Below are 10,733 nucleotides of genomic sequence, written 5' to 3'. Positions count from 1 at the left end.
TGTGTCCTAGAGATGAACGTACTTTGATGCGAAAAGTGAAAATCAATCCCAGAACAAAAGGACCTTGTGAAGATGCTGGAGGAAACAGGTACATAAACTGTAAATTGGCTCATCAAGGAAGAAGCCACTGCTAAAAAAACGCCATAAAAAATCCAGACTACGGTTTGCAACTGCACATGGGGACAAAGATTGTACTTTTTGGAGAAATGTCCTCAAATCTGATGTCCAATGACTCCAAGCATACTTCCAAAGTTGTGGAAAAATGGCTTAAGGACAACAAAGTCAAGGTATTGGAGTGGCCATCACAAAGCCCTGACCTCAATCCTGTGGAAAATTTGTGGCCAGAATTGAAAGAGCGTGTGTGAGCAAGGAGGCCTACAAACCTGACTCAGTTACACCAGCTCTGTCAGGAAGAATGGGCCAAAATTCACCCAACTTATTGTGGGAAGCTTGTGGAAGGCCACCTGACATGTTTGACCCAAGGTTAAATTGTTCAAGGCAATGCTATCAAATGCGTGTGTATGTGATGAAAGAAATAAAAGCTGAAATAAATCATTCACTCTACTATTATTCTGACATTTCACATTCTTAAAATATAGTGGTGATCCTAACTGACCTAAGACAGGGAGTTTTACTTGGATTAAATGTCAGGAATGTTTAAAAACTGAGTTTAAATGTATTTGGCTAAGGTTTGTGAACTTCCGAACTGTATATTCTTAATTCCCTTCCATTACTTAGATCTGTGTTTATTAGGTATTTGGTGTGAAATTGTTAGATATTGCTGCATTGTTGGAACAAGAACCACAAGCATTTTGCTACACCCACAACATGTATGTGACAAATCAAATTTGATTTGATTAGACTTAATATGCGTGTTTGGAAACATACGAGTGCAAGACCAAGTCAAGCTTCAGCGCGTGATTAAGACGGCGGGAAGGATAATTGGTATAGATCAAGAATCAGCCTCCAACCTGTAAACTCATCCTCCTAAAATGTGAAAGTACAGGACAGTACTCACCCCCCTTTCACTCAAAACTCATCCTCCTAAAATGTGAAAGTACAGGACAGTACTCACCTCCTTCACTCAAAACTCATCCTCCTAAAATGTGAAAGTACAGGACAGTACTCACCCCCCTTTCACTCAAAACTCATCCTCCTAAAACTTGAAAGCATTTTACAGGACAGTACTCACCTCCCTTTCACTCAAAACTCATCCTCCTAAAACTTGAAAGCATTTTACAGGACAGTACTCACCTCCTTCACTCAAAACTCATCCTCCTAAAACTTGAAAGCCTTTTACAGGACACACCTCCCTTCACTCAAAACTCAGTCACAGCAGCAGCTGGACAAGAGGAAAGAGACTTCTTCAAATGAAAACAGACAGATATGGGGACTCTTTTACTCCAACAGCCATTAGGCTGTTTAATAGATATAGTCTGTTGGTCCCTCCAGTACACAGCACATTGCACTTTCACTTTAAATGTGTAGCCATGGCATTTTCAATTCATTATGTTTTGTAGTTTCTGTGTTTTTGTGTTTTATGTACCGTATTTTTAATAAGCACATGACCAAATTAATTTCCCCGTGATGGGATAATAAAGTAGATCTGAATCTGAAATACATTTTTAAAAAAAGAAAGAAATAATGTCATTAACACAAAAGGACATGACCAAATTCTCAGGAAGGCAGAGCTAACCTGAGAATAACAAATAAACAAACACACACACAGTTACAAATCCGATAGTAATAAGTTAATATGAGTTTGTATCTGTACAATTTACACATTCCTGAAAGATACCCCTCCCCAATGTGTGAATGAAGTTGGCCTCATTGAGCAGAATATGCACTTAGTCTGTTAACACATCCTGCTTGCAGTGATTTAAAAAACCACTAGATGGCAAATAATGAGTTTGAAACGGCCAGCCCAGTGCAAACTGAGGAAGTGCTTGATGCTGAATTACTTCCTGACTGACTGGATGGATAGATGGCATCACATTTCCAAACAAAACAGTTGATGTGGCAGTGCTCATAGCTGCTATTTTTAACTGAAATGTTAAAAATGTTTTTGTTGTTGTCGATATTTTGATTGACATATAGGGCATATAGAGTACATATACATATACAATATGGTTTATGCTTCTGATAATATTTTGAAAGTTTACATTGAAGTTCGTAAAAGTTCTGTGTTACTTATTAAAATGCATGGTTTCGTCAAAGGATACATCTGTGAATCCCAGATGACCAATTATCCAGGCTTTATCACAACCAGCCGTGATTGGGATTCCCATAGGGCGGCGCACAATTGGCATAGCGACGTCGGGGTAGGCCGTCATTGTAATTAAGAATATGTTCTTAACTGACTTGCCCAGTTAAATAAAGGTTAAATAACTAAAAAATAAAAAAAAATTACCAATAGACTGTACCACGATATATTCTCTCCTTCCACTCCTACTCCTGTATTTGCCATCATACATGTCATTAGAGGTTTAATGAGCTTGGTCTACAGGCATTGCTGGCAAATGCTTTCCTTCGGTCCACAGGTTCTAACAACGTATGGTTTAAAATAGCCTAGCCTGCTCCCATCCCTTGTGGGTATGATGTTCTCTCATTAAAATACAAAACTTGAATCATCATCTATATTGTGGTCAAAAGTTACAAATAGTTTACAGTGCAGATAAAGAAAAAGTAAAAGTACAAGTGGATTATGTTGGATTACAGCATAACACAGTACAGTACAGTATTTAATCACTTAGCCTATTTGCTGTGCTCTGATTTAAATCTTGTGGGAGAAAAATGTCTTGAAACAAACATTTTGTGGTCTGCTTGGAAATAGCTCACTTTCTGCTGCTCTGGATAATGTTTCTGAAAGAGAAATGTAGAGGCTTAAGAAAAACAACAGAACCAGAGTTGAGCCTATTTCTTCCCTTCATACCCCGCCATTTGTGGTGTGAAACCTCATTCTTCTCTTGTTAGTCACTGAAAGTGGTGAAATGACGTGCTACTTTCCTCACGAGTAACTATGGCCGAAATAGACCCCCAAAAGCACTCGTATTGTGTCAATAGGACTACAACGATTGATAATTGTTTGTTAAAAAGTGAGAAAACGAGTGAGAGAAAGTGTATGAGAGTGAGCGTGAGAGACAGAGAACAAGAGAGAAAGAAAGAAGCGAGAACATCGTGCGTTTGTGTGGAGGAGTGGGGAGAGATACTGTAAGTATACGGTAGCCCATTCCTAGCAGCCTCTGTGGTAGGCTCACTGAATAATATCCTCGCCAGACATTGGAGTGGAGAGAGAGAGAGTTTGAATGCACTATTACTTTACGTTTGTTGTTTAGTTGTTTCTATTTGTTGACCTGCCAAAATGCTTGGATTCAAGGGTCCAGCTATTGTTAATTACTCAGACCTTTGTACAAATATACTGCATAAAACTGTTCAATAATACCCACAATGAATGGCTACCCCCTATCCCTAGAAAACCACATATGGAAAACCTTGGACAGATTTTATACTTGACCAAAAGAGTACTGGTACACCTATATCAACATTAGTAGCCTTAGCCTACTGTACAGTATTTTCCTCCCCGTTGAGGGTAACTATAGAGACGTCTCAGATGCTTATATGACGAAGACGGTCCCCCTGCAAAGAGCCAATGAACAGTGTGAATATGGCGTCTGGTTACTCCCAGTCCGCCACAGCTAGACGGGAGAAGGGAGGGGACTGGAGAAGGAAAACGCTCATAAGCAGTAATGGTTACTAGGCTTCGCCGAACAAACTGGGGATTGACAGGCAAACCCGCCACGACTGTTTAAAATTATTATTATTTTTCAACGCAGGGTTTTGTTGGTTTTAACCACATGATCTTTAACGGATATATATATATTTTTTGATCGAATACGTTTTCGTGAGGACATTAACCTGTTGCATCCTTTCCGACAGTCTCGCGGCAGCGGTCAACTTTAAGATGTTCTATTGTGGATGCGATGACGTTTTGTTTCGTCTGTTTGCGCTTCTGTAGGATAGTCGGACTGCGAACATTTTTCCTTCAAGCTCTTTAGTGTCATACATCGCTCGGTAAGTTGACTATTTTGTATCTGTTTTTCCAGAGGTTGAGCTTTCTTTATAAAGTTTATTTAGCATAAAAGTTTATGGACGTGCAAAGCGGCTAGCACTACTCAGCCTATCACTCACTGTTCACAACCGACACGGTGCTAGTGTTATAGCTTTGTTATCATGGGGTTAAAGCCAACCTTTTTTCAGACAGGAATGTGCGGAAACACCCATTTAAAAAAATAGCCTGTTACTTTTCGTTACTTGTCTTTTAATGGTTACATAGTTGCTGCGTTTTAGTAGAAACTTGACCTATGTGGTTTGAACGTAGCATGGAATGTGTGTTGCAACAATGTTGTAAAGGAAGGTATCGCTCGAGGAAAAATGCTGTAGCACGAGATGCCACAGGATGGAACAAAAAAATAAAAAAAACAGTATCAGCGCTCTGAAGTAGCCAGCTGAATCAACTGCAACATTGCCCTGTGTACATTTGTTATAATGTTTCAACTTTAATCTAAAAGGTCTAATGCATAATATGAATCATCATTCCAAATAAAAGGCTCACAGTTGCATTAGAAGCCAGTATTGAAATGCACCAAGGGTCATTTTGGCGGTTCTGTCAGATTGTAGGTTACATATAGGCCTGTATCATCTAAAAACCTGTGGAATCCTCATGGGGACTACAGCTAGATAATCTAACGCGTGTTCAATTAGATTAATGCATCATGACTCAATATAGAATTTCAGCTGTTCCTTGAATCTCACTTAACTTTCAGATTTTAAATAGAGAATCATCCACCTATCTAGTCTTGGTTCCTTGGTTGACAACATTGCATAAAGCCTAATGCAGTTCTCCCCTCCCCCAATCCATAACTATAAGATGTTTGTAAAGTCAACACTCAGGTTTAGGACTTTTTTTATTTATTTTTATTTCACCTTTATTTAACCAGGTAGGCTAGTTGAGAACACCTTTATTTAACCAGGTAGGCTAGTTGAGAACACCTTTATTTAACCAGGTAGGCTAGTTGAGAACAAGTTCTCATTTGCAACTGCGACCTGGCCAAGATAAAGCGTAGCAATTCGACACATACAACAACACAGAGTTACACATGGAGTAAACAAAACATAGTCAATAATACAGTAGAACAAAAGAAAACAAAAAGTCTATATACAGTGAGTGCAAATGAGGTAAGTTAAGGAAATAAATAGGCCATGGTGGTGAAGTAATTACAATATAGCAATTAAACACTGGAATGGTAGATCGGCAGAAGATGAATGAACAATTTGTCCCATATAACAAAAGTTATTTTGGGGGGTTTGGCCATGCAGCAACTAATGAGCAAAGTCCCAGTTTTAACAAGGAAAAGTTTGATTAGGAAGGTGTTACATTGCTCCTTTATCACTGGTAGGCTAAAAGGCAGTATTTATGTTTGAGTTATAATGCTATGGGGAAAACCAACACGTTTCACTAGTTGTATGTACATGGTACACATTGTGTAGATAAGATGTGTATAGATAGATATCCATCTATCTATCTATCATCCAACTAAATGTTTACTTTCAGGCTCCTTTCTTGACAATGCAACAACAATAAGAAATATAAAAACATAAGAATAGGAATGTTGCAACATTCCAGAAACTTTCTGGGAACTTTACCCAGATTTTTCTGAATTCCCGGTTGAAGTCAGGGATGTCAGAAATCCCGGAATCAGGAGTGAACTGGGGGGGTGGGGTTAGTAAAAAACCATGAGCTGCATGTCAGTGTCTCCATGGTAATGCTGTGATGAGCAGGAATGGGCGGATGAGGTGAAGACCAATAGAGTGCTGCGATGGATGGAGAGGGAGGGGGCGAAAGGGGGAGAGAGAGATGACTGAAGGGCTTAGTAATGATGGACCTGCTTTATGTCTAGCTGCCTGTCATCAAAACATCAACAATAGGACCGGATGTTTTCCCCCACATTTAAAGGAGAATGAGTGACAGAACGAAAGCTGTTGCTCTGTCACCTGACCAGGAAAGGCGTTGCTCTGTCACCTGACCAGGAAAGGCGTTGCTCTGTCACCTGACCAGGAAAGGCGTTGCTCTGTCACCTGACCAGGAAAGGCGTTGCTCTGTCACCTGACCAGGAAAGGCGTTGCTCTGTCACCTGACCAGGAAAGCGCGTTGCTCTGTCACCTGACCAGGAAAGGCGTTGCTCTGTCACCTGACCAGGAAAGCGCTTTCCTCACGAAACTAGAACAAAACAGGACCATGAATTTTCAGAATTGACTCTATAGAAGGGTCCTTTGGAGGAAGGAATGTTGACATGTGTTTGACATTTGTATCTTAAATCATAACTGAGATAATAAATTAAAGTTGGAACATTTGTGACATTTTGCCTTTACCCTGCTTCCTTTTTAAGACGCCATAATGTTTCATCTGTAGGTGCTACAAAGCAAAAACTCAAATACACATTCATACTTAGTCAAATATCCATATCATTCAAAAATAATATTGTGATATGCAGCTGTCGATAATATATATTTTTCCTTCTCCCCCTATCACTATTACAGTTGCTCCCCCTCCCCCGCCCCCCTTCTGATCCAAATGGTTTTACCAGCTCTGACCCAACCTCAGCTCTAACGTATGGAGAAAATGAACCAACAGCTTGTTTTCAGATCTCTGAATCATTATGCTGTTGGAAACTAAGCCTGCATGTGTAACATTTTCACCTTTTTTTTTGATTGCTTCAAAAGTTGTCCATTATTTATTACTTGTGAGTTGAGGGATTTCTGTGAAGTTCGGGAAAGGAAGGTGTGTGTGTTTGCAGTCTCCTTTAAAAAAATAATCTCTGTTAAGGCCTAAAAGGCAGAGAAAAATGGCAGTAAATCTGAGGCAATTTATGTTATCTGTCTGATTCAGTCTTATTCACCCACTTGAAAAATTTTACAGAGTGGGTTGTTTTTCATGGTGAGTAACTGCATCAGTCAGACCAGCGAGAGGGAAAAACACTACAGCACCACAGAGTAGGGCTACGTCCCAAAAGCCACCCTATTCCTTATGTATGGGGCGGCAGGGTAGCCTAGTGGTTAGAGTGTTGGACTAGTAACCGAAAGGTTGCAAGTTCGAATCCCCAAGCTGACAAGGTACAAATCTGTCGTTCTGCCCCTGAACAGGCAGTTAACCTGCTGTTCCTAGGCTGTCATTGAAAATAAGAATTTGTTCTTAATTGACTTGCCTAGTAAAATAAAGGGTTTAATTTTTTTTATTTAAAAAAAATGTAGTGCACTACTTTTGACCAGGGTCCATAGCGCTCTTCTCAAATAGTGCACTAGTCACTCTTACCTACATGTACATATTACCTTGACTAACCTGTGCCCCCAGCACATCGGCTCTGTACCTGTACCCCTGTATAAAGCCTCGTCACTGTTGCTCTTTAATTATTAGTGCTTTTTCTATTGTCTGTTTTTATTTTTTCAGTATAGTTTAGTAAATACTTTAACACTTCTTAAAACCGCATTGTTGTTTAAGCGCTTGTTAGTAAGCATTTCACTGTAAGGTTTACACCTGTTGTATTTTGCGAATGTGACAAATAAAATGTTGATATAGGGTGCCATTTGGGACAACCTAAGACCAGGGACTCTTAAGTTAAAATCCTTCTTGTGACTGTTACCCTGTATACCTTAGTAGTCTTAGTTAAAATCCTTCTTGTGACTGTTACCCTGTAACCATAGTAGTCTTAGTTAAAATCCTTCTTGTGACTGTTACCCTGTATACCTTAGTAGTCTTAGTTAAAATCCTTCTTGTGACTGTTACCCTGTATACCATAGTAGTCTTAGTTAAAATCCTTCTTGTGACTGTTACCCTGTATACCATAGTAGTCTTAGTTAAAATCCTTCTTGTGACTGTTACCCTGTATACCATAGTAGTCTTAGTTAAAATCCTTCTTGTGACTGTTATCCTGTATACCATAGTAGTCTTAGTTAAAATCCTTCTTGTGACTGTTATCCTGTATACCATAGTAGTCTTAGTTAAAATCCTTCTTGTGACTGTTACCCTGTATACCATAGTAGTCTTAGTTAAAATCCTTCTTGTGACTATTACCCTGTAACCATAGTAGTCTTAGTTAAAATCCTTCTTGTGACTATTACCCTGTAACCATAGTAGTCTTAGTTAAAATCCTTCTTGTGACTGTTACCCTGTAACCAGAGTAGTCTTAGTTAAAATCCTTCTTGTGACTGTTACCCTGTAACCAGAGTAGTCTTAGTTAAAATCCTTCTTGTGACTGTTACCCTGTATACCATAGTAGTCTTAGTTAAAATCCTTCATGTGATACTAACCATGTTTCCATCCACAGTTTTTATGCGAGTAAAGTCATAACATGTTAACAATAAACTGTGACAGCTGTGATGGGAACAGTACGTTACGCTACAAGTTTATAAATGTCGTGACGTACACTAAGGTGACGTACACTAAGGTGACGTACACTAAGGTGACGTACACTAAGGTGACGTACACTAAGGTGACGTACACTAAGGTGACGTACACTAAGGTGACGTACACTAAGACATTTTTTTAGCAGAATAGATGGATGCAGTTCAATGCTTGATTTAATATAATTCACCAATACATTTTCTTGGTAGTCCAAAAAATATTGCTATCATTGTTTGTTGCCTCCACCCATTCGGGATGCACTGTTTTATGGGCGACTAAGGCTGGAAATGTCAATATAATCAAACCAGCAAGGGCAATGATCACAAGTCTGTCATAAGGGGGGGAAATAGGCTAGCGTGCCTGTCGAACCCAAAGCCTGTGGGTCAACTAGGACAAGCGAGTCAACAGTTGAGCCATCTACTTTATGAAATTACATTTACCAATGCCAGCACATCAGGCTTTAACTTCAATTGCTCTGAAATGTGTTTGTGCCGTTTTACAACGCACAGTGGAGGGAACGTGTAGTTCTACAGACACACGCCACAACCCTAGCTAAGCTACTAAAATGTTGCAGTCTGGCTTTGGTTTTTAAAGCTTCATAATGAATAACCAAAAAAACTAAACCTGCAACAAAACACCATGCAGAGGACAAGCAAGTGGAGGCCTATTACAGCAACGTTAGAGCAGTAGCACATGTAGTAGGCCTGTTACAACAACATTAGAGCAGTAGAACATGTAGTAGGCCTGTTAGAGCAGTAGAACATGTAGTAGGCCTGTTAGAGCAGTAGAACATGTAGTAGGCCTGTTACAACAACATTAGAGCAGTAGAACATGTAGTAGGCCTGTTACAGCAACATTAGAGCAGTAGAACATGTAGTAGGCCTGTTACAACAACATTAGAGCAGTAGAACATGTAGTAGGCCTGTTACAGCAACATTAGAGCAGTAGAACATGTAGTAGGCCTGTTACAACAACATTAGAGCAGTAGAACATGTAGTAGGCCTGTTACAACAACATTAGAGCAGTAGAACATGTAGTAGGCCTGTTACAACAACATTAGAGCAGTAGAACATGTAGTAGGCCTGTTACAGCAACATTAGAGCAGTAGAACATGTAGTAGGCCTGTTACAGCAACATTAGAGCAGTAGAACATGTAGTAGGCCTGTTACAGCAACATTAGAGCAGTAGAACATGTAGTAGGCCTGTTACAACAACATTAGAGCAGTAGAACATGTAGTAGGCCTGTTAGAGCAGTAGCACATGTAGTAGGCCTGTTACAACAACGTTAGAGCAGTAGAACATGTAGTAGGCCTGTTAGAGCAACATTAGGGCAGTAGAACATGTAGTAGGCCTGTTAGAGCAGTAGAACATGTAGTAGGCCTGTTAGAGCAGTAGAACATGTAGTAGGCCTGTTAGAGCAGTAGAACATGTAGTAGGCCTGTTAGAGCAGTAGAACATGTAGTAGGCCTGTTACAGCAACATTAGAGCAGTAGAACATGTAGTAGGCCTGTTACAGCAACATTAGAGCAGTAGAACATGTAGTAGGCCTGTTACAGCAACATTAGAGCAGTAGCACATGTAGTAGGCCTGTTACAACAACATTAGAGCAGTAGTCTAGGCTGGCTACTTAACTACAGGACATTACAGGACCATACAGAAATGCTGCATTCAAGTGCACTGGTGATCCATGCTGTGCAAAAACATGTTTAAACTTATAGCTGCATTTTTTTTGTTTTTGTTTTGAAGTTATTAAATACTTTTTGATTAGTCACAGCATATTATGCACATCTGCAAGCATAGCAGCAAAGGCTGGATAAATATTATGTTTTGTTTTAATTTTAAAATGCTATATACAGTATCCTGTAGACATTTATAAAGGGACATGTTTTTTTTCTTATAAAACCATGGCCAGTTTGGGTCGCAGTTGCAGGTGTCATTTGGTTAGCTAGTAAAACATGTGAATTGCTTTGCTAGCTATTCTGAACATGAATGACTGTTGTCCAAAATTAACATATCTGTTGTCAGTCAAATGTATTTGTGAGGCAGGCAAGTTCCCTTTCAGTTGTCAAAACGTGGGTTGGGACAAGCGTGCATTGGCAGGCAAGCTGCAGAAGGACGAGCAGGCTACTGTTCCCCATCGTTTATCAGTGCAGTTGACGGGCCAACTAGCTGAAAAAGTTTGATAACATTTATCTAGTGTTTGGTTGCCTCGTTAGATTTTAGCGCATCTCACTCTGGCTAGCATTAGTTGTTGATCTTGTTGTTGATGTGCATA

The 10,733-nt window shown here is 39.7% G+C and overlaps 1 protein-coding gene across 4 annotated transcripts in view; it reads left to right on the top strand.

The window, feature by feature from the left end:
- The first annotated feature begins 3,720 nt into the window (after nt 1-3,720).
- Nucleotides 3,721-10,733, top strand: part of ptpn13 (protein tyrosine phosphatase non-receptor type 13) — a 148,253-nt gene continuing 141,240 nt past the window's right edge. For 3 of the 4 annotated variants that reach the window (XM_042326447.1, XM_042326448.1, XM_042326446.1), the window contains exon 1: nt 3,721-4,071. The gene's annotated coding sequence lies outside the window, so the exon portion shown is untranslated. The remainder of the gene's footprint in view (nt 4,072-10,733) is intronic. The other variant, XM_042326449.1, reaches the window with a different exon arrangement.

This window comes from Oncorhynchus tshawytscha, linkage group LG09, assembly GCF_018296145.1.
Source record: "Oncorhynchus tshawytscha isolate Ot180627B linkage group LG09, Otsh_v2.0, whole genome shotgun sequence".
In the NCBI taxonomy this organism is placed as follows: domain Eukaryota; kingdom Metazoa; phylum Chordata; class Actinopteri; order Salmoniformes; family Salmonidae; genus Oncorhynchus; species Oncorhynchus tshawytscha.
Note: the sequence above shows the minus strand (reverse complement) of the source record. Positions and strands in the feature narration are given on the sequence as shown.